This window comes from Paramormyrops kingsleyae, chromosome 8 (assembly GCF_048594095.1).
Source record: "Paramormyrops kingsleyae isolate MSU_618 chromosome 8, PKINGS_0.4, whole genome shotgun sequence".
Classification (NCBI taxonomy): domain Eukaryota; kingdom Metazoa; phylum Chordata; class Actinopteri; order Osteoglossiformes; family Mormyridae; genus Paramormyrops; species Paramormyrops kingsleyae.
The window spans coordinates 13,410,441-13,432,852 of record NC_132804.1 but is presented as its reverse complement, the minus strand read 5'-3'; the positions used below and the strand labels follow the sequence as shown (position 1 = coordinate 13,432,852).

Sequence of the window (22,412 nt, the reverse complement as noted above, 5' to 3'; positions counted from 1 at the left end):
CCCCTGAGTTTCTGAATGCTCTTGATGTTGTTGGGCTGTCTTGGCACTGTTACAGGTCCTGTATAACCCGAGCGAGTTTGGTTCACATTGCCAGCAGGAAGTAAGACTCTTTCCCGGTGGGTGTTGAACTCCACCAGGGCTGCCCTTTATCACAGATATGTTTCATAACTTATGGACAGAATTTCTAGCCGTAGCCAAGGGGCAGAGGGGGATCCTGTTCAGTGACCTCAGGATTGCGTCATTGCTTTTTGCGGATGATCTGGTTAGGTGTTTTCGGCATGTCCAACCGGGAGGAGGCCCCAGGGCAAACCCAGGATATGCTGGAGAGGATATATCTCTCAGCAGTCCTGAGAACGCCTTGGTATGCCTCCGGAAGAGCTAGAGGAGGTTGCTGGGGAGAGGGAGGTCTGGGCATCCCTGCTTAGACTGCTGCTCCTGTAACTCAGGGTCCCAGATAAGCGGTGGAAAATGAATGAATAAATGAACTGTTTTCCAACTTTTTTCTCTGATTGGGTTTACACATGAACTTTCACCCAGACATCACTTTCTAAGCCCCATTAATATGGTTGAAACCACATAATGTTCAACTCACTGGAGTTCAGGCAATTCTCTGGCAATAATAAACATCTGCTTCCCACAGTGGCAAAGTAAATTAAAAGCAAACAATATGAATCAAAATCAAACAAAATTTAATTAAACTTTACATAAATCTGCTCTATTAAAGTATTTCTTTCTCTAAAATTCATGAAGCAACTATCCTTCCCAATTCCAGTTGAAACTGTCCCTTAACACATATTGTGTCAAATGATATGGGTGAATTTCAAACTGAGCTTAATTAGTGAACTTGCTTGGGTTAGTTGTCTTGTGTTTTTTTTAGTATATGTCATACACTCCCACTGCCCCCAGCCCACTGGCCTAAGAGAAGAGCTGTCTGTCACACATGGTGGTGTCACGACGTGAAAGGAGGAACACTCCAAATGCAGCCTTCCAGGACTCAAAGGATTTATTTATTAAATCAAAATAGCCACCAATTAAAATAAAAGGACCGCAAGAGGTCAAAGAGAATGCATGGTGGAATAACTAGGCAGAAACAGGGCAATCAGACACCTGGGGCGCACGACAGGGGCCAGAACTACAAACACTAAGCATGCTTAACATTCACAACAGCTATAATAACTGAACTGAAGAACAGGGCAAGGGCAGGCATCTATAAACACAGATAACAAGAGAGACAGGTGTGAGCGATTAACACATTAGGGATGGAGACAATTAAATATAGTGGGGAAATACGAGATGGTCAGTGACATCTGGTGGCCAAATAGGAACATGACAGGGCTGACAGGGCCAGATCCTGACAGAGGGGATGTCCAAGCTGAGTGTCCGTCATAAAAGTCTTGCACATCAAGCTTTATAACCTAACCATTTATTGGCCGTGCTTCAGTATAAGTTTAGCAGCACACAAGTTTAGTAGCAAAGCTTAGTTTATGGGTGTGAATGCTTGACTCCATTTCCATGGTTACAAATATCTCAAATAAAATTGTCCCCGAGTTGTTTGGTAGATTCAGGCATCAGGCGTCCAGAGGCGGGACCCAGAGCCCCCGTCAATCAATTTTAATTTGCCCGAACTGATGATGCATGTATCCCCGAGACTGATTTGACACTGATGGAAGAAAATGACTTTCTCTTTATCGATGTTGCCCATGGACGGCGTCACGCTTCTCATGCAGCTCAAGGGAAAGGTCAGTTTGATTGAAGATTTGTCTCCTGGAGAAAAGAAAAGCAGTGAAAGCCAGGCGAAGTCAGAGGACTTTTACGTGCTACTTGGTATGCTCACATTCTCACTGCACACAGGGGAAGGTGACTTATGTGGGTTGCTAATTCTCAGTGCCCAATTTATTAGGTACACCTAGCTAGTACACACTCTTGCTTCAAGAACAACTTCAAGAGTAAATAGGTATTACATTCAGAGAAGCCTTTCTCTACACCATTGTTGAAATGAGATGATCTTTTTGCACTTGTAGCCTTCCTGTTAGCTTTAACAAGTCTGACCATTCTCTTTCATTGACAGGGCATTTTTGGAGAAAGAACTGAGGCTAACTGGATATAATTTTTTTGCTTTATTGCACCATTTTCGATGCCATACTGTGTGAAAATCCCATGAAGGTGGCTGTGCCTGAAATGCTGGAACCATGTCTGATACTGTCAATCACACCAACATCAAAATCACTTAGATCACACACCTTAGCTATTCTAGTGGTTAGTCAAACAGTAAGCAAACCTCTTGACCCTGCCTAAGAGCCATGCATATTCAGTTTCAGCCAATTTGCCAGGTTTGGGCAATTTCTCTGTTCTCAAAAGATGGAAAAAAATCCACCAAATGTTCTATATGTGCATTTTAATGCATGCTTTACTGAGTATTCTTCTCTTATGATCTTGCTTTTATATCACTCAGGATGGAAAAATCTCCAGCATCTCTTGATGTGTGAAGGATCTATGTTCTCTGCCCAGCCTCGACTTGTAGCTGCCTGGTTTTCCTTTGGGAAGGAGTCACCTCACCTCATGGTGTAAGTGTAAATCAGTTGCTAATTGAAAGCTTACTATAAACCCTACAGTGTCCTGGCCTCCTGCAGCTGGAATTGTCTCCTTATGTCATGCAGTTCTCTTATCCAGCTTGTATGGAAATTACCACCCTGACCTTGAATGCTAATTAATTCCTTGGGCCCCTATCTTGGCATGTAACTTTTTCAGTGCAGGTTTATAATAAGGGCACGCCTTCCCATTCCCTTCACCACAGGATAGCTTAAAATGCTACAGCTCACTTGCGCTCCTACCCCCAAGTAATATGAAAGCACGATATACTTGTGCTTGTACGTTTGTTATTATATATTAATGATTTTCGGAGAAAAAAAAAACTTTATTCTCAACCTTGAAACACTTGTTTGAATACATACAATCAAAATGTTTAGATTTTAAAAAAATCGAAATTAATACTTCTGATTAAGTGCAAGGAAACACACCACATTTATTCTTGTTAAACCTGATTATTAATTATAATTATGAGTACAAGTTAGTTAGGCATTGTCCCTCTAGCCAAAGGAAAGGGGGGGGGGGTTCATTCCACAATGGACAGTGCATTAAAATGTCCTTTGCGGAGAGCTGTCTGATATGACCATGGCAACTAATCTCCCATGTGATTTCCACATCCGCCACAGGTGGGCTACATTTCATAAGCATCGTCTCCTATGCGTGCTTACGTCCACATTCCTTTTGCCGATTATCATTTCACATTACAAAGCTGCTATCACTATAATTGGTATGCAAATCCAAGGCAACTGGTAATATATTAGAAAATAATTATAGCCATGAATAAAACAATGTAAACCTAAAATTAAAATAAATGAATTAAATATTAAGCTGGCGATAGATCACATAAATATTTAAGCCTAACAAAAAAAAAGTTTTGGAGACAAAAAAGCAAAACTAAGGCCTAATGAAAAGCAATATATTTTTATTTGTACCATTCAAGGATCATGATGAGAGACTGAAGAATTACATTAAAAGGAGGCAAAGTGCTTCATGAGGGCATGTGAATCCTGCATGATGTATGCTTTGGATATAGGGAGGTGCATTCTGCTTAATACAGTCACGGAGATTCTAGCTGTCATTTCATTGTTCATTACCAGCTAAAGTCACGTGATGCAAGCCTGCGCTGGATACTGGTTATTGCTCAAGCTATGCTCAATGGTAGCTTCAGACTTTGCCACTGAAATGTCAGTGAGACATAAAGAATTGGAACCCTGCAAATGCAGAGCCCACATGTGAATCCCTGGCCAGAATGCAGGGTGGCAGTGCTGTTTTGCCTTGGGACAAGGTTTTCTCCTGATGCTCCCCTGTACTGGGACAGATAACCGAGGAACACAATCATAGTGGTGGCAGGTTTTAATTCATGCACAGACAAGGAAGCAGTTCTCTCACTCTATAGCCTTAAGGTGGGACGTGTTACCCTAATATAGATTTAAAAGCTGAAAACATGAATATTTTACGTCCTCCCACACACACACCACAGAAAGGCCACAGGACACCCTGGTGCCTGGCAGCACTTAGTAACTTAGTAACATTTCCAAGGGAAACACGTCTTTTTTTACTATTTTTGACTTGGAGATAACAATGTGTTAAGGACCAAAGGCATCTCTTCTGTGAGATGGACGGAAATGTTTGTGGGACAAATTCAGGTTACACTTTACCTAAGGCCACATTTTTAGTAATTTATAAACACATTCATAACAAATAATACTGCATTCATAAAGCATTATAAACATGGCTATAAATATTTTAAAAAGGTATGACACATGAGTAGTATGCATTATGAATGCTTTATGAAGTGCTCAAATATAATGCACTATAGATATCTTTATAATGCAGGGTGCCTTGTACTGCATTATAAAGGTGTCTATAATGCAATACAGGTGATAGCGTCATAAGGCAGTCATAATACATAAGAAACATGGCTATAATGTGTCATATGCTTTTTAAATAAATATTTATAGATATGTTTATAATGCTTTATGAATACTGTTAAATTAATAAAACCATGGCCTTAAGTAAAATCCATGACTTCATTTTGGAAATATGATTTTATTCCATGGAGCAGAAGAAAAGAAGAGAGCAGTTATCAGTTACATATGCTGTGACTGATCTCCTGTGTATCGTCAAGTCATTCGATGGAGCTCATAATGGAGGCCCCCCCTCGGGGCCGTGGTGCTTTTTTACTATTAGCCTCTTTTACAGTTTTCTACAACTTCTATACTGTCCCCCCAATAAAGTGGCTAAAGTTGCATTAAAGGCCAACAAAGGAGATGCAAAGAGTCAGCGCTAATGCATTATTATACATCATGCGGGCAGTAATTACGTGTTATGTGGGTCAGCACTCTTCATTAGCAAAATTATTATGTTATTATGGTAATATCAGCCTCAGCATATATGACTTCTCCACAGAACAAAGTAGAATTAGCCCACATTTCATCCACTTCTGCTTTAAAGCTTGCTTTGGTGTTATGGGTAATCTGCTGCATAATGTGGTCTTCATCCATAGCTTTTACATATTCTGATCTTGTGGCACACAGTAGTTTAAAGATGTCCTTAAGTGCATTAGTAATAATCTCAGGTGTTAATCAGGTGATTATCTAATGCGTTTCTGAAGTCCTCTGTGAGAAGAGCTGTTCCGTTCTTCAAAGCTACTCCAGTGGGCAACACTCCAGTGCTGAAAACTGCCTCTCGTCAACAGTAAACCAAGGTGCCCATTGTCACATTGAGTGGTTCCCATTGATGTTTGTGACAGTCTCTGACATTGCGACAAATTCGGGCAGGTATGAAAAAGATGGTTTGATTTTTCAATCCCTTGAGGCTGTAGGGAAGAGTGACACAGCCAAGACTGCTGATAATTGTATTGTCTTGTCCCCTGTCCCAACCAACCTTCTTGGGAACAACTAAATACAGTAAGAAACTTTAGTAATCATGGGAGAGTCGCTTACTCTTAATTATGTTCATTTGTTTGAAGCTGATAAACAACAGATAATAGTACAGTGGTACCTCGGTTCTCAAACTCACTAGAACTCAAATTTCTTGAAAGTCGAACAAACCAGTTTGACCTAGAACTCGATCTGAATATCAGAAGTCGAACCGTGAACGCTGACCTAATATAAATTGTACACGCCAGGAAATGAGTCATAGCACAATGCAATTCTTACTTGAATGCCTTCTTCACAGACTAGACGATTAACAACTTACGTGTACTATTAGAGCATTTATGTCATTTATTTAAACTTTATTTTACCAGGCAAATTAACTGAAAACCAGTTCTCACGGCAACGGCCACTCACCATACCTACCTTACATACCATACCTTAGCCTGGGCAAGAAACCTGCTGCTATTCGGATGTGCAATGTTCACACAGTAATTTACCTGTGTAAATTACCACTTAACAATATTTATTGTATTTATATATATTGTATTTCTGCTTCTGTATTTATCATGGTGTACATAGCACAGAGTCTCTTATAACTTTATTTTTAGTTCTTATTCTTATATCTGATATTCTTTTCTTTTATGTTCTTGTCCTGTGTCTATGTGTGACCGTCTGTAGTAACATGAGCAATTTCCTCCGGGATAAATAAAGTTTTTCTGATTCTGATTCTGATTCTGATTCACTCACTGATATTCGGGAGAAATAGCAGATTACACACTGGAACTGCCTGGGATACAAACGTCATGCGTGTAACTAAACTCTTCAGCCAATAAGGGCAAAGGTGTGTCGTCACGGAGGCGGTTCCAGTTCGTGCAGCCAGGTGAGAGGTCGCAATGCATCTAACCGTAATGCATTGCGTCAGGATCAGAATGCGTTGCTTTAAGCCAGCGCTGTAAGCAAGTCGAACGCACCCAATGACCGGACTGGGGAAACAAACTGAAACGTGGACTTAATACAGAGGACTAATGACAACAACCAGAAACAGCTGATCACATGGGGATCCCACACGAGGTTAACGAGGGGGCGTGGCACACGGAAGGAGCAGACGATCGTGGCAGGACAGGGGTAATGTTGGGATAAGATCTTTATCATTTTGGAAGCCATTAAGAAAAAAATGCTCTTCTTGTTTTATCCTGTTCATTTTGTGTTTAATTGCTAAAAAAAAAAAAAAAAAAAAAACATATTTAGGTGTAATTTTGGGGGGCCGGGAACCAATTAATTGGTTTTCCATTATTTCTTATGGGAAAAATTTGATCAGAACTCGAACTTCTTACGATTCGATCCGGAGTCCGGAACGGATTAAGTTCGAGAACCGAGGTACCACTGTAATTTTAAACCAGGCTTTTCACATGGAGAACAAGGAGAGGAGAAGGATAAGAAGAAGGTGGAGGAGGTGAAGAAGAGAAAAGGGGAGAAGAACCTGAATTTGCTGCAAATGCATTTCAGAATTACAGTAGTAACACAGAGTAGTTGCACTGTCCTATTAAAACAATATAAGTGTGGTTTTTGGGAAATAAATGGTGTCAAAACTGGTAGGATCAATTATTGTTTAATGCTTAACCTGAATGGTAAGTAACAGTCCTTGCAGATACCTAAAAATTGCAATCAGGTGAGAAAGAAAAGAAATTTTGAGTGAATCTCTAAAGAATATGCTTTTTTCCTGATTAAAAATTAGGACATAAGACCAGGCTCATGGAGAGACAACGGTCCAAACCGAATGACCAAAAGGAAATGGAAACAAAGAAAGAGAATCACCAAAAGATGCTGAGATGTTTGATGAAGATCTGCCTTTCTCATTACTAAGACAGATAAGAGTAATCTCAGCATGGACACGACTTTGACAGGTGGCCTTAGACAGTGATTGGGGGGGTAGGTTCTGGTTGGGGCTTGTGTGTGGAGGGGGGGGCATTCACTATTGGTAAATCAGAGGAAATCAAACCAAGGACAAAGCATGCAATAGAAGATGCTCACTGCCACAATATGCCATGCATCCTAATTTCATCCTTGTCCAAAACAATGACAGCAAATCTCCCTTTCAATGCATCTAGAAAAAAATCTTACATTATAGAGCAAAGGTGTACACCAGTTTGCCTCACCTTGAAAAGATTAATTTGTCCATAGGTTGGGGCACGCTTGTAACGGCACTTAATTCTAAAAAGTTCTTTTTCATTATGTCCTAATGTTCATTGTATTACTGACTACAAATTACCTCAGCCCTAGTAAAAATCATTCTGATTCATCATGGGATTAGCCTCCTCTTTATAGCAAATTTGGTATTATATATATTACCTCATCTACGCTAGAATAATGGACAGTGGCTCACTCACTCACGCTCACTCATTCACTCACTCACTCTCGCTCACTCACTTCAGCACTACGGACAGCTCCTCTCTCTTACCTTCAGCAATAGTCTGTATTACTCATTCACTCAAATCCCGGAGATGGCTTATTTTACAGGTTCACTCAGGGTCCACGGACAGAGTGCCACCTTACAATTTAACTCTGGCACCGTGGACAGAGCCCTATCCATCCATCCATCCTTCCATTTTCTGAAACTGCTTGTCTTAATCAGGGTTGTGGGGGGTCCAGAGCCTATCCTGGAGATTATGGCCATAAGGCGACAGAACCCTACCTTACGCTTTGACTCTGCCACCATGGAAAGAGACCTACCTTACGCTTTGACTCTGCCACCATGGAAAGAGACCTACCTTACGCTTTGACTCTGCCACCATGGAAAGAGACCTACCTTACGCTTTGACTCTGCCACCATGGAAAGAGACCTACCTTATGCAGAGCCTTACCTTGCGTGAAGCCACCGTGGACAAAGCCTTACCTTGTGCTTTAACTCTGCCACCATGGAAAGAGACCTACCTTGCACTTTTACTCTGCCACCATGGAAAGAGACCTACCTTGCACTTTTACTCTGCCACCATGGAAAGAGACCTACCTTGCACTTTTCCTCTGCCACCATGGAAAGAGACCTACCTTGCACTTTAACTCTGCCACCATGGAAAGAGACCTACCTTACGCTTTGACTCTGCCACCATGGATAGAGGCCTACCTTGTACTTTAACTCTGCCACCATGGATAGCGGCCTACCTTGTACTTTAACTCTACCATCATGGACAGAGCCTTACCTTATGCTTTAACTCAGCTAGCATAGACAGCAAATTGCCCCCACAAGCCCCACCCCAAGTTTGAAGTACAGCCCATATTTCAAGACTCAAAAACCATGTTCATGACTCCCTCAGCTATGCCTTCACAACACTGGGCTGGGGGGTGGGGGTTTGGAGGGGCATACACAGGGGGCTTTAAAGGATGGAGCCACGTAACCAAGCTTCTTTAGGGCAGTTTCTATAAAACAGTGCTTTTTAAATATTTCAACAGATTCAACCTAACAAAAAGCTATTCCCTAAATGTTCTTTTACTAGGCTGGAATTAGCACATTAAGCAAAACACGGTTCATGAATTCCGCAGATGTGAGTCACACTTACGCTTACACACTTTTTTGGGGTCAGTGTAACTTAAGCCTATACAAGTTGATATCTAGTTTATGGAAAGGAGTCCCACAGTCCCAGTTCTCTATTGCTAGCCTTTGTAAACAAAATTCAAAATATATTATAAAAGTGGTTGGTCTTAAAATCATGTTATTTTGTTGCATGGTCCATTAACTGCTGTTACAATACACAAGATAATTCCTTCTTTTTATGTACCTTCTTGCCAACCAAGTGACATTGTCTCCTGACTTTTCCACCATAGTTTAAACTTGGCACTGGAATAAAACGCTCAACGTGTATCAGTATGGCAAAGTCCTCTGGGAGCTTTCACTGAAAGGCCTATTTAAGCCCATTTCTGCAAACACTCCTCTGTAGTCCCATAAACAGGAGCAATGACCGTTTACAAGGCAAACTATGGCCCCAGAGAAGTTTTCCAGTGTTATTCTTCCGTTACGTGATTGCTGGTGTCTTGCTAATGAGAGCAGAGTGACCACGGTAGTGGGGGGCCATGATGTCGTCCCGCCCAGCCTCTTTTTACGAGCAGATAGGGAAAGAGCTATTGCTAAAATAGATCATGTAAAATTAGCCACATACGCTGCTGTCAACCTAGACGTCCTCACTTAATCTTGGACTGTTGGCCGACTGTTGCCTTTGCAGGTCAAATGACCTCCGTAAATCAAGCTTGGGGGTAAGTATCCCTCTGTGCAGAAGCTGGCAGGTTCTTAGGAGAATACCAGTGGGGAATAGGCAGCAATCAGGCTGTCTGGGAATTGAACCTGCCTATGAAGCCCAATGTGGGAAAATAACCTAATCTCTTTCTTAAAGATTAAACCATAAAAAGAGATTGATCAGCTTCCAGGAATAATCCTAGATTGAGACGCAGAAAGATTTAAGTTTCAGAAATTTGCTTGATTTGGTGCGCTGACCTGCACACCCTGGTGCAGATGAGCATCATATTCTCTTTGTTTTCCTTGGCCCTGCACTTCAGCTTTTACCTGAAGCTACTGGGGATGGTGTCATCGCACCTGTCAGGTCTTGTAGTTGTTATAGAAGGACTTGGAAGTTAAGTTTGTCCCAAAGGGAAGCTATTCACAGGCCAATAGTAAACGTGCAACACTGAGCCATTTATGAAACCTTACACATACTTATATTAACTCCCCCAAATCTGTGGGTGATACGTTCCAAGAACTACCGCAGGTAGCCAAAACTATGGATGACAGTGAACCTGCAGATCCCATATAGCATGATTTTCGTGTATATACATATGGTACATTTTAATTGATAACGCACTGTAACACATTATCAGCATTAAATACAGTAATAAAAAAGTGCATTGTACATTATTGGACAATACCATACAGTACTGTACTCTCCCTCTTGAAAGAAAGGGATTCTGACATTTTAGCCTAATTCTAAAGCAATTAAAAAATATCAAGTATCAATTAACAATAGAGCAATGAACATTTTTTATACCACTCAAATGACAAAGGAATAATGAAAAACATACTTTTTGCATTTGACATTAGCTTAGATAACCTTAGATAATTGAAACTGGGGTTACTGAAACCACGGATACAAGGGAGCTACTGCAATGCACACACTCCAGTGGCAAACAATATCAGCGGTTTAATCTGACATTACAATATGGGCAAAGCAAATGCAAAGGGGGAACATAAAGTACATGTAAGGAGAATGCTGTCAGTAGTTTTTTTGGGAGGAGGTGTGATATTAGAGAAAGAAATAAGGTGTTTGGCAATAACAGATTTTGGCTACGATGACTCCAATGCAACTTTAATCAGCTCTTTTGATGGGGGGCTTCGAAAATGATATAAGCAGCGATGGCAGGACAGCGAGGGTTTTAAGAAGCAGCAGTGTCCATTTGTCAATGGCATGTATATCGCGGGCTCACTTTATGATATCTCCCTGCCTATCATAAGGCACACCAGGAAGTGAGCCTCCTCGATTATGGAACAGCCGTAGCAATAAACTGGGATTTATGCAGCGCTTTTATCTGTTCGATTCCCTCGCCTGTCATTTTATGGGATGCCTGGACTATTGAGCCAAACATCAGCAGGGCAGCCTTGGGGTAGAGCCATGCGAATGAGTGTGAGATACAGGGGAAGGGAGAAGCTATCGAAGGGACATCTTGGAAGTTTAATGCAATGCAGAATGAGTCAACAGAAACAAAAATATATAAACATTAACCATTCCAAGGACACCTGTGTCTTCTAACAGCAAAAAGTATTTTACCCAATTGAGTTTTTTTTCACTGCAAGTTTCTGTGGAGGAGAGCAGCATATTGGAAAAAAAAAAAAAAAACATTTCTTTGGGAATATCTCAATGAATATTTAAGTAAAATAAGTCAAAATATTGTTCTGAAAAAAGCCTGTTACAGATGACAACAGATAAATATTCTCATGGTAAATCCCATATAATAAGTACTATGAGGAAAAAATGATGGATTTCAAAAACTACTTCAAAAGCATTCACTCCCACAACTCCTATCTCCTGGAAAACAAGAGTTTATTATAGAACAAGGATTCTCAAGTTCTTCGTAAATCCAAGAGAGAGTTCAGCATAATGGAAATTTCTCTGTTTCTTATGCTAAGATTGTACACTCTGGGAGAGAGATATGTCCGTGTCTTACTACACAAAAAGGCCTTAAAGCAAGTTCTTTCATACCGTCTTAGTCAGTTGTTCTTTCCCAAGGTCAGTCCTTGGAGTGTTTAGTGCCAAAGGGCCAAGCTAATCAATTGTTCTTTCACAACAAAAGAAGAACCATGGACTTAAATGTAGCACTTAGAACCTCTTCAACTGATGGAGTTTGACCAATGCAACCCAGTCGCCATTCATTTTCTTATAAAAATTACCTTGATGTTTCTTTGGAACAATATAATTACAAGGTTGTTGATTTTGCTTTTTCTATTCATGAGCGATGTTCTTTACCTGAAATTCTGCATGAAGAGTATTAACCTGTATATATAGTATTGAAATGCCTTGTATGTAGACTAATTTCCTGATAAACCAGATGTGACACTGTTAGCATTTTAAATAAAAACAGCTTCATCTTCATGCATCCATCAAGGTATATTTGCTATTATACTGATCTGCTACTCATACATTTACTATATGTTCTCACTGTATATCTAGCATCGTTCTTGAGTGGGGGGGGGGGGGGGGAGTTAAAGGGTCTGAAGAACAACTAAATACTGTAAGCAAATGGTGAAGACATTTATCAAGATTTAACATGATTTGAATTCAAATAAACAAATTACCCGATCTACATCAAAATACGTGTCACGTCTCGGGAAGGATGGAAACGGAGGCAGGCGTGGGGAAAACTAAAAGTTGCTTTATTTAAACAAAAACAAGCAAGACAAAAGGAAATGGACCGCAAGGGGTCAAAAGGGGGTAGGGAGAATCTGGAGAGACCACAGGACAAAGGGAAAGCTGGGGAGCACATGCAGGCAGTAACATCAATGACTGGACTGGGGAGATGACAAGGAGGCACGCTACAAATGACTACATTATTATTTTTAATTATATGATAATTATTATGATAATTACAGTATATTACAAGCAGATGTTGTATTATATAATATATAATATTTAACTACAGTGGTACCTCGGTTCTCGAACTTAATCCGTTCCCGACTCCGGATCGAATCCTAAAAAGTTCGAGTTCTGATTGAATTTTTCCCATAAGAAATAATGGAAAACCAATTAATTGGTTCCCGGCCCCCCAAAATTACACCTGAATATGTGGGTTTTTTTTTTAAGCATTTAAACACAAAATGAACAGGATAGAACAAGAAGAGAATTTTTTTCTTAATGGCTTCCAAAACTATAAAGATCTTATCTCAACATTACCCCTATCCAGCCCCGATCATCTGCTCCTTCCGTGTGCCACGCCCCATCGTTAACCTCGTGTGGGATCCCCATGTGACCAGCTGTTTCTGGTTGTTGTCATTAGTCCTCTGTATTAAGTCCGCATTTCAGTTTGTTTCCCCAGTTCACTCATTGGGTGCGTTCGACTTGCTTACAGCGCTGGCTTAAACGGTTACATGCATTGCGACCTCTCACCCGGCTGCACAAACTGGAACCGCCTCCGTGACAACACACCTTTGCCCTTATTGACTGAAGAGTTTAGTTACACGCATGACGTTTGTATCCCAGGCAGTTCCGATGCGTATTTCTGCCGAATATCACATAATGCAGTGAGAACTGGTTTTCAGTTAATTTACCTGGTAAAATAAAGTTTAAATAAATGACATAAATGCTCTAAAAATACACGTAAGTTAGTAGTTTAATTATTGTTAGTTACTGTAATGTTGCGTTGCTTTATTTGGTTAAATCGTCCAGTCTGTGAAGAAGGCATTCAAGTAAGTATTGCATTGTAGTCTGTACATGACAATAAAAACTTTCGAATCCGGTCCATTGTTTATTTTTATTATTACTCTGTATTCGTTAATTTGTTCATGAGTAGCAAACTTTTAGGTTGTAACTTTTTGGTGAGCAATGGCTAACAAAATGATATAAAGTACAGTGTATTGCCTGATACAGTATTTTCAATAAAATAGCATTATCACCAGCAAGCGCTGCTACTACAGCAAATGGGAGGTTGACACTGAAGCTTTACCTTTTATTTCTGCTCAGAGACGTGCCGTGTAACTCATTTCCTGGCGCGTACAATTTATATTAGGCATGATGGATCCATGTTCTCATTCTGTTTACGGCAAATTCTGACTCTACCATTTGAATGTCTCAACAGAAATCGAGACTCATCAGACCAGGCAACATTTTTCCAGTCTTCAACTGTCCAATTTTGGTGAGCTTGTGCAAATTGTAGCCCCTTTTTCCTATTTGTAGTGGAGATGAGTGGTACCCGGTGGGGTCTTCTGCTGTTGTAGCCCATCCGCCTCAAGGTTGTGCGTGTTGTGGCTTCACAAATGCTTTGCTGCATACCTCAGTTGTAACGAGTGGTTATTTCAGTCAAAGTTGCTCTTCTATCAGCTTGAATCAGTCGGCCCATTCTCCTCTGACCTCTAGCATCAACAAGGCATTTTCGCCCACAGGACTGCCGCATACTGGATGTTTTTCCCTTTGCACACCATTCTTTGTAAACCCTAGAAATGGTTGTGCGTGAAAATCCCAGTAACTGAGCAGATTGTGAAATACTCAGACCGGCCCGTCTGACACCAACAACCATGCCACGCTCAAAATTGCTTAAATCACCTTTCTTTCCCATTCTGACATTCAGTTACCTTTTATTTCCGCTCAGAGACATGCCGTGTAACTCATTTCCTGGCGCGTACAATTTATATTAGGTCAGCGTTCACGGTTCTGATATTCAGATCGAGTTCTAGGTCAAACTGGTTTGTTCGACTTTCAAGAAATTCGAGTTCTAGTGAGTTAGAAAACCGAGGTACCACTGTATATAATCAATATCAGATTCTATAGTTCTTGTTTAAATGTAGGAAATGCGAGGTGGTACTTTTCACATCAATTACAAAAATCATAACAGCATGTGCCCGGTAAAAGATAACTTAGATGTTTGTAAGATGGATGGATGGATGGATGAGAAAAATCCAACCGTTTACTGATGTAAATTTATTCTGATGACAAAAATCATCAGGAAATAATAATTTTCACAAAACCAAATGTCCCACAATTATTGACACACATAGAAATTCTTATGATCAAAATGCAACTGACATATTTTCTCCATTTTTCATTTTACATTTTTAAGTTGATCGGAGTGTGTAGGAACTTACAAGCAGTAACCCATGACTTTCATATCTCAGTGAGGTATAAATATGAGGCGACACAGAGGCCAAATTCCCTTGCTCATTCATCAACATAGGAAAGATAAGAGAGCACACCAATCAAATGAACGAGAAGTGTGTTGACCTTCATAAGTCTAGAAATGGTTATGTATAAAAAAGTTAAACTCAGCTTGAACTGTTACAAACTTGGCCTGGAAGAGGACCTAAATTTTCTTGTGTCCCTGTGCACAGTGAGGTGGATGGTATGAGAGGCACCATGGCAACAGGTTATTTGAAGGTATTTTCCAATGCGGAGTGTAAAGTGCAACTAACATTTATGATTGTGTCCAAGTCCATTTTGCTCTTTTAATGGCGGAAAAACCAGATTTCGTGACAGCGCAAAGAGCAAAAAGGTTATCTGAGGTGAATCAGAATGGCGCATAACCGGACCTTTACAAGGCAGCAGTGCATGGTCTATGGCGGATTGCTATTACAATGGTGCATTTGCCCAGCAAGCCAGATCACTTTTCGCCCGAGGAAACAGACGTGCTGGTGTGCGAGGTGAAAATGCAGGAGCGGGAGCACCATTGTTCCACTTCTAACAGCTCTCCTCTCACTTAGAGGACTCTGGCGTGGGATGAGGTAGCAGCGAGTTTGTCCTCATTTTCTGGCATCACCAGATCATCCGTGCAGTGCTGAAAGCAGTATAATGATGTCAGAAGACGGGGAAAATGGAAGCTTGCTATTTATTTATATCCAATATACATCCATCATGCATGACAATGTTACACAACATACTGTACAACATGCCACAAAGAATGCTGCGACCTTCTGAGGGCTGTATTCTAATGGTTCACCTGACTTACCTAAATCTCTGAAACACATTTACAGGAATCCAAATGTCTTTTCAATTACAGTACGTGCTTAATTCTGACAATGAACTCCAAAGATTTTTTAATGATACTGTACGGTGTGTTCTTCACTTAATACATATTGTTTTTCTTTTGGAGATTCATTAAATAGTATGATTACATGAAAGGACTCTATAATAAAACGTATACAAATTACATTAAAAAAAAAAAAAAACTAAACCTTTAGTGCACCTCGAAAGTATACGTGTGTCCGTAATGAGCGTCAAAAATGCACCGCTTAAATACTGTCAATAATGTGCCACTGACTTTAGATGAAGTTTTTGTTGGTCATTTCCCTGCCCTAAAATAGCAATGCACTAACAATCCGACCATTCAAGCCTCATTTAAAAAATACCACTCCATTTATGGGCATGAAGCAAGCGCAATATCATTTGCTATTTCAACGATGCACACAAAGGCATGAAAATGAGCAATTTGCTGGTCCGAAACTAACAAAAACACATTGTGTCACGTTTGCGCAAGGGCGTAACTTTGGCTGGAACATTGGGGGGGGTCGAGGTCTCCACCCATTACAAGGGAAACATGATTATTGGGGGGGTTATATTGGCTGTATCTGATTATTGGGGGGGGGGGGGGGGGTCATGACCCCCCTAACCCCCCTGGAAATTACACCCATGGGTTTGCACCAGTAGAAAATAGGGCTAAAGCACTTTCCTATCAGTTAATTACAAATGTAAACACTGGTGTTTGCTAAACACTACTGGATATTTGACTCGAACCGTGTTCTATGGTCAGATGAAACAAAAAGTAGACTTGTAGTCAAGACCGCCTAAACCAAGACCAAGACGCTACCAAGACCAGAGGGTATCGAGACCAAGACAAGACCAAGACCAAGTCCAAGACAGACCGAGTCAAGACCAAGACAAAGTCAAGACAAGACCAAGACCGAGACCGAAAAAAAAGAATCCCTTAACTTTTGTGTGCTGTTGAGGACTAACATGATGGGTACTGACTGGTCCCAAAGTCATCTGACAAAACAGCTAACACCTCCAACAACTGTCTAAAGAAAGGGAAATATGTAACTGATTTCAATTATACTTAATTTGTAGGTGAAATTGTAACATCAAATTGAAGATACGCAATTATAAACTTGAAATTGCATCATGTCCCATTGTAGTAGTACTAGCCAAATGACACTGTATGATATCAACTTCCCTGAAATGGATTAGGCCTGTTAAGTCAACACAACATGATGTGCAGATGTTATTTAAAAGTCAATGGTCACATTTATTTAGTCAACACCATTTTAAGTAAAATACTGTAATAAAACAATATAAAGACGTGCACACGTCACATGAATCAAATGCAAACTACAAATTCTATATAGTATATACCAATACAAACTGCACATCAAATTGTGCATTAATAAAAATAAGGACAAGTGCTTAAAAGATTCTGACATCTTGATGTCTGCAGTGGCATGTGATTACAACACACTGCCAAGGATATCAAGCCTGTTGTTCAGTCGGGCAAGAACAATAGAACACAGACATTATGGACAAATAACAGATTGATAAACTAATACAGTTAGATGAAATACTTAAAAACAGAGAGAGAGAGAACGAGAGCATCACTGTTAATAGGCATATTTTCAGAGAGGAGGGAGAGAGAGAAAACAGTTCACATTTTAAAATAGTGGTTGATTGCACTTCAGGAAAACTAAAGATTGCAACGTCTTATAGCCTGTGATGCTGGATCTAACGTTTAACTAGCGCTACACTTATTTTGCACATATAACACATATTTTGATTGGATGAGCACAATGAACACAACAAAATGCATGTAAATCATTGATTGGTTGCATCTGAATGGCGTGAAAGGCGAAATAATAATAATAATAATAATAATAATAATAATAATGTTGCATTATTGAAAGTTACGTTGTGTGTCACGGATACTTTTCGCTCCAAATCTCCCGACCACTATATCGATCTGCGAGAGCAAGACAAGACCGAGGGATCCGAGACCATTAAGACTGTGACAAGACCAAGACCACGTAAAAGTCTCGAGACAACCAACTCTAGCGATAAGATGGTCTCCAGCCTATTTTATAACACTATTATAACAGGCAAAGCACCTCAGGCAGAAACTCAACGTGTATTTGGTGCAAAAAGAAGGACAGCTACACTGAAAATAACCCGATTCCCCTGTTAAGTATAGTAGAGGTTGAGATGTTTTTCCTCCAAAGGCCCTGGGAACCTTGTTAGGGTCCAGGCATCATGGACTCCATGAAATAATTTTAAATCTAAATCTGATGCCACTGCCAAGAAACTAAGACTACATTGTCGCGGGATCTTCCAGCAGGACAGTGATTTGAAACATATGTCTAAATCACACAAAAAAAGTTAACACACAATCATACTTCTCCCTTGGTCTAAACACTGCTGAAACCCGGTGCGGTGAGCTGAAGAGGAACATGCACAGGAGAGGAACTAGGAAACTGGATGATGGTCTGGAAAGACTGTAAAGAGGACTGGTCTCAGATTCCCTGCTTTGTGTTCTCCAACCTTAGACTCAGTTTTATTTACAAAAAGAGGCTGTAATGCATGGAATGGTGTCAATAATTGTGCACATATAGTATGGTTTTGCTAAAAATACAAAAAAATTTGATGAGGGAATTTTTTTCTAAAATTTACATCCAATCCAGCTTTATTTGTAAAGCACTTTGAACAACCTTATGGACCAAAGTGCTGCACAAAGGAATAAATAAAAGAGAATAGTTCCATAATAAGTAAGACATTAAAACATAAAACACACTTAAAAATACAAACCAAGTAAAATAAATTAAATTAAAACCAAAACTTTAATTGTAAGTCCATCAATAAAGTAAATTAATAAAGAAAAGTCTAAGATTAAGATAAAATTTACTATTAAAATCAACATCTCACAAAGTGCAGAATCAGAATTTGAATCATTGATTGATATGAAAGACAAAAACAAATCAAGATCACAAGGAAAAAAATTATCAGTATTTTGGCAATCCTCACTAGCTATTTTTTACTCCTTGTAGGTTTTTTTTAACTCAAACCATAGCAGTTTCTTTTATTCCAAACATTTATTATGCAGGCACATTTACTGCCAAGATGAGACTGACTGCCACCCCACTTTGCTCATGGGACAGGCTGGTAGCTTACTAGTTAACCCCTTCAATATTAAAGACATCTGTGTGACAAGGCGTGCTTTTACTGAATGCCAGCTTAGATGTTCCTGCACTAAATAAGTCTCTGCATCGCTATGAATAGTTGAAGCAGAACAATGCTCACTGAAGCAAATATACATTTTAAACGGATAAATACAGGAAGCAGTATGCAAGCAAGTACGTTTTTTGGTTATTTGCGTAACCTTTACTTTCTTGATTTCAGCATTTTTACCCAATTTCAATTAAAAACAGATTCTTTGTACTATAGAAATGACAGGAAATTTGGGAATTTGTTTCAGTAATTATATCTCTAAGCAATGTTGTTGGACTGAATTTTCAGAATATGGTGAAACAAATTCAGCTGTCATGGCTAGTTCTGCTGCATACACTCATTCACAACCATGCTTTCATATGGTATAAATTTCCTCATAATTACACTAAATGCACATTGTTATTTGCTTTCATTATGGCTGTAATATGCAACAATTTTATGTATACCCCTTAATGTGCTGCTAAATTTAAATCATAATTGATCATGAGAGCATCAAACACAAAACTGTTTGTATTTTTCCCCATTATATTAGAAGTTACTTTATGTTATTTCCGCTGTAACAATAGCTATGATATAGTGAAAGTCAGTATAAAATTATTTGACTGGAATTGGTATTCCATCATTATATATTGTGTACGGTACACTATTACCACATAATTTGCAAGAAACTAGTAGTTTTCACAAGTTTCATCGGAAGTAATGCTGTAATGGTCTGAAAACACTATGCATTACAGTCAAGGTTTTCGCACAGCCCACTATGTTGTAACATCGAGCTAATAAAATATGCTACATCTATCCTACTAATCATCATTAAATCTAAAGCTCTATTACACATAAGCACTGGCAAAGGGTAAAATGACAATTAAACTAGATTTACACCCAAAAGGTGGAGTGGTGGCCCTGAGGCTAGGGATCTGTACCAACAATCTAAAGGTTGCTGGTTCAAATCCTGTGAATGCCAGGAGTGATCCTACTCCATTGGGCCCTTGAGCAAGGCCCTTAACCTGCAATTACTTCATCCTGGGTATAGCATTAATCTACATCCAGTCCTATAAGGAGGTCCTCCAACTTACAGGGGGAAAACTTGGAGGTTGGTGGCAGGATTGGCACTCCAGCCACTGGGAAAAACTCACACTGGTCCATTCAGACTAGTGTGGTGCTGAGGTATCACCTGCCATATGGCTGCACTCATGTTCTCATCCATGAGGTGGTGTAATGGGTGCAGCAATGCACTGTATCAGTGCGTGCTCCTTACCTTACACCCAGATTCATTTCAGAAATTATACAGAATTATTGAAGCTGAGGAATTCTACAGAAGGGGTTCAAGATGCCGCTTTGCCTCTGTACATAGCATTAAGAATTTGCACATAATAAAAATGCCCAAATAATACAGATTATCTTCAGAGCATGTCATTCTTTCTTTACCATTTACAGAAAGCTGTTGGAATTGGACATAAGTGGCCTATTGCAGGCACCATGATAAAAAAGCTATGTTGTTGCCTGTTTTAATAATGCTAATCTAATCTAATAGGCAACAAAAGGCAACTTTATTTATATGGCACAATTCAAAGTGCTTTACAGAGGCATAAGGATATATTTAAAATAAAAGTCATTAAAATGGCTAAATTATTGTGGCGCCGGGCAGACTGAGGCATCGTGAGAGTGGGGAATAAAGAGAAAGAGGCACGGACTTGCATGAAGCTGCATACTCTTTATGGTAGTCCTGAAAAGGACTGCACAACAAGCAGCGACAGCACAGAGACAACCAATGGCACAGAAATGCCAGGAGGTGACACAAAGGACACTAAGGCACACACTCAGTGTGTAATTACACAACGGGTAAGACACGTCAGGATCAGGCAAGGACCGAGTATAAACACGTGTAAGGGTACACGTGGCAGTCGGGTATACAAGCACTTATCAGGGGCTATTTACAATGGCTCACGAGCATGCCGGTACTGTATATTCAAAGCCAACCGACGCTACTGTACATTATTTTTAGCGCCTGGCCCAAAATAGCTAACATGTGGTGAAACTTCTGGCACAATGACGGCTGTGCACCAGTGATACCAAGCTAATAATAATGGTAGTAAAGGTGAGCAAAGCACCACAGAAACAAGTTCACGATACGGGAGAAGCTTCTGTACAGCCCTTTGTGGCCATTATTATTCATAGCAGTAACAGTTGTAGCTCTAGCTGTGATCGTAGTTAAATTCAGGATGATAAAAGCATATAATTGCTTAGGAATCTAGCTGTTTGTAGCTGATTGATTAAATAAATGAAAGGCTAAACTAGTGGCCTGTCCCAGGGGGATCTTTGATGTCTTATATTCCTGCCCTGTTCAAGCTGTCAGTCAAAGTCCTCCTGACAGATAGAAGCTTGCAGTCTGTGAGCTGCTCCCCCGTGTGACTCATGCGGGTGTCACCTTCTTCATTACATGAAAAGGAGGATAAATACTCACCTGTAATATCAGCATGTTCGCAGTAAAAGTCCATAAGTTGGGAAAGTTGTATTTCAGATGTTATGGAAATATCAGATCAAGTTCATTATTCAACAATGCAGTATAGACATGTGCAAATGGGTGAGACTTTCTTAGGCTGGGAAGCTCCCATGTCATATTTATACCCCAGTGAAACCGAGATCAATGAGCAAATACCGTTCACTTTTCAGTGGCCAATGAGCATATACAGTCCACTCTTCAGTGGCCAATGAGCATAAACTTTGCCTTATATGCACTTGGAATTCCAAGTCAACGTGTCGTAAAACCCAACCATGCCTTCAAGCTACACCCTGCACCTAGTCAGGATAACTAAATATAGTAAAAGTTCTGGCACAAACCACTTTCACAATCATATTGTTGCTACTTTAGCATACAGAGTAACAGCATAGTTTTATATGAGTGCTGCAAAATAACAGAATAGCCATTAATAGTTAATCTCACACTGGAAAACGAAAACAATAAGAATCAACATCTACTACTACTACATACAACATATTCCCTGTATTATGTTGAAATTGTTATTATTGGTTCATTTTGCGTAATTGACTTCATAAAGAGCATGAGCCAAGGTTAGTCACACCAGCAGTGCCAAGGGCTGCTAACTCAGTAAGGTGTGAGTAATGTTAGGGGCATATTTCTGCTAAATGTCTGCCTATGCGAAATCACACATGGGACTCTTTTTCAGGTTTGAAGTGGGGCGAAATCTGTCATTTCTGGAGATGGGAAAGTCAGCCTGGTCCCAGATGGTCTCCAGCCTATTTTATAACACTTAACAGGCAAAAGCACCTCGGGCAGAAACCATTGTTTTGCTACAGTCAGCTTAAATCATGGAGTTGAGGAAGCTGTACACAGTTGATTTGAGACGCTGCCAATATCAAACAGCTACCCCAGTTCGTCACAGTTGTACTTCGTTATTCTGTATAATGCACATGGTATGCTGAAGAGTTTACTATGCAGTATCTTTTATTCCAAGTGACAAAAAAAGCTTAAAATTGTATGGCT

At 39.9% G+C, this 22,412-nt stretch overlaps 1 long non-coding RNA gene across 1 annotated transcript; it reads right to left on the bottom strand.

Moving 5' to 3' along the window:
- Nucleotides 1-985: 985 nt before the first annotated feature.
- Nucleotides 986-21,506, bottom strand: LOC111839824 (uncharacterized). Its single transcript, XR_002837196.2, has 2 exons — nucleotides 21,372-21,506; nucleotides 986-1,764 (listed from the first exon to the last, which is right to left on the bottom strand). It is a non-coding gene; the product is annotated as an uncharacterized lncRNA (long non-coding RNA).
- Between the last annotated feature and the right edge of the window lie 906 nt (nucleotides 21,507-22,412).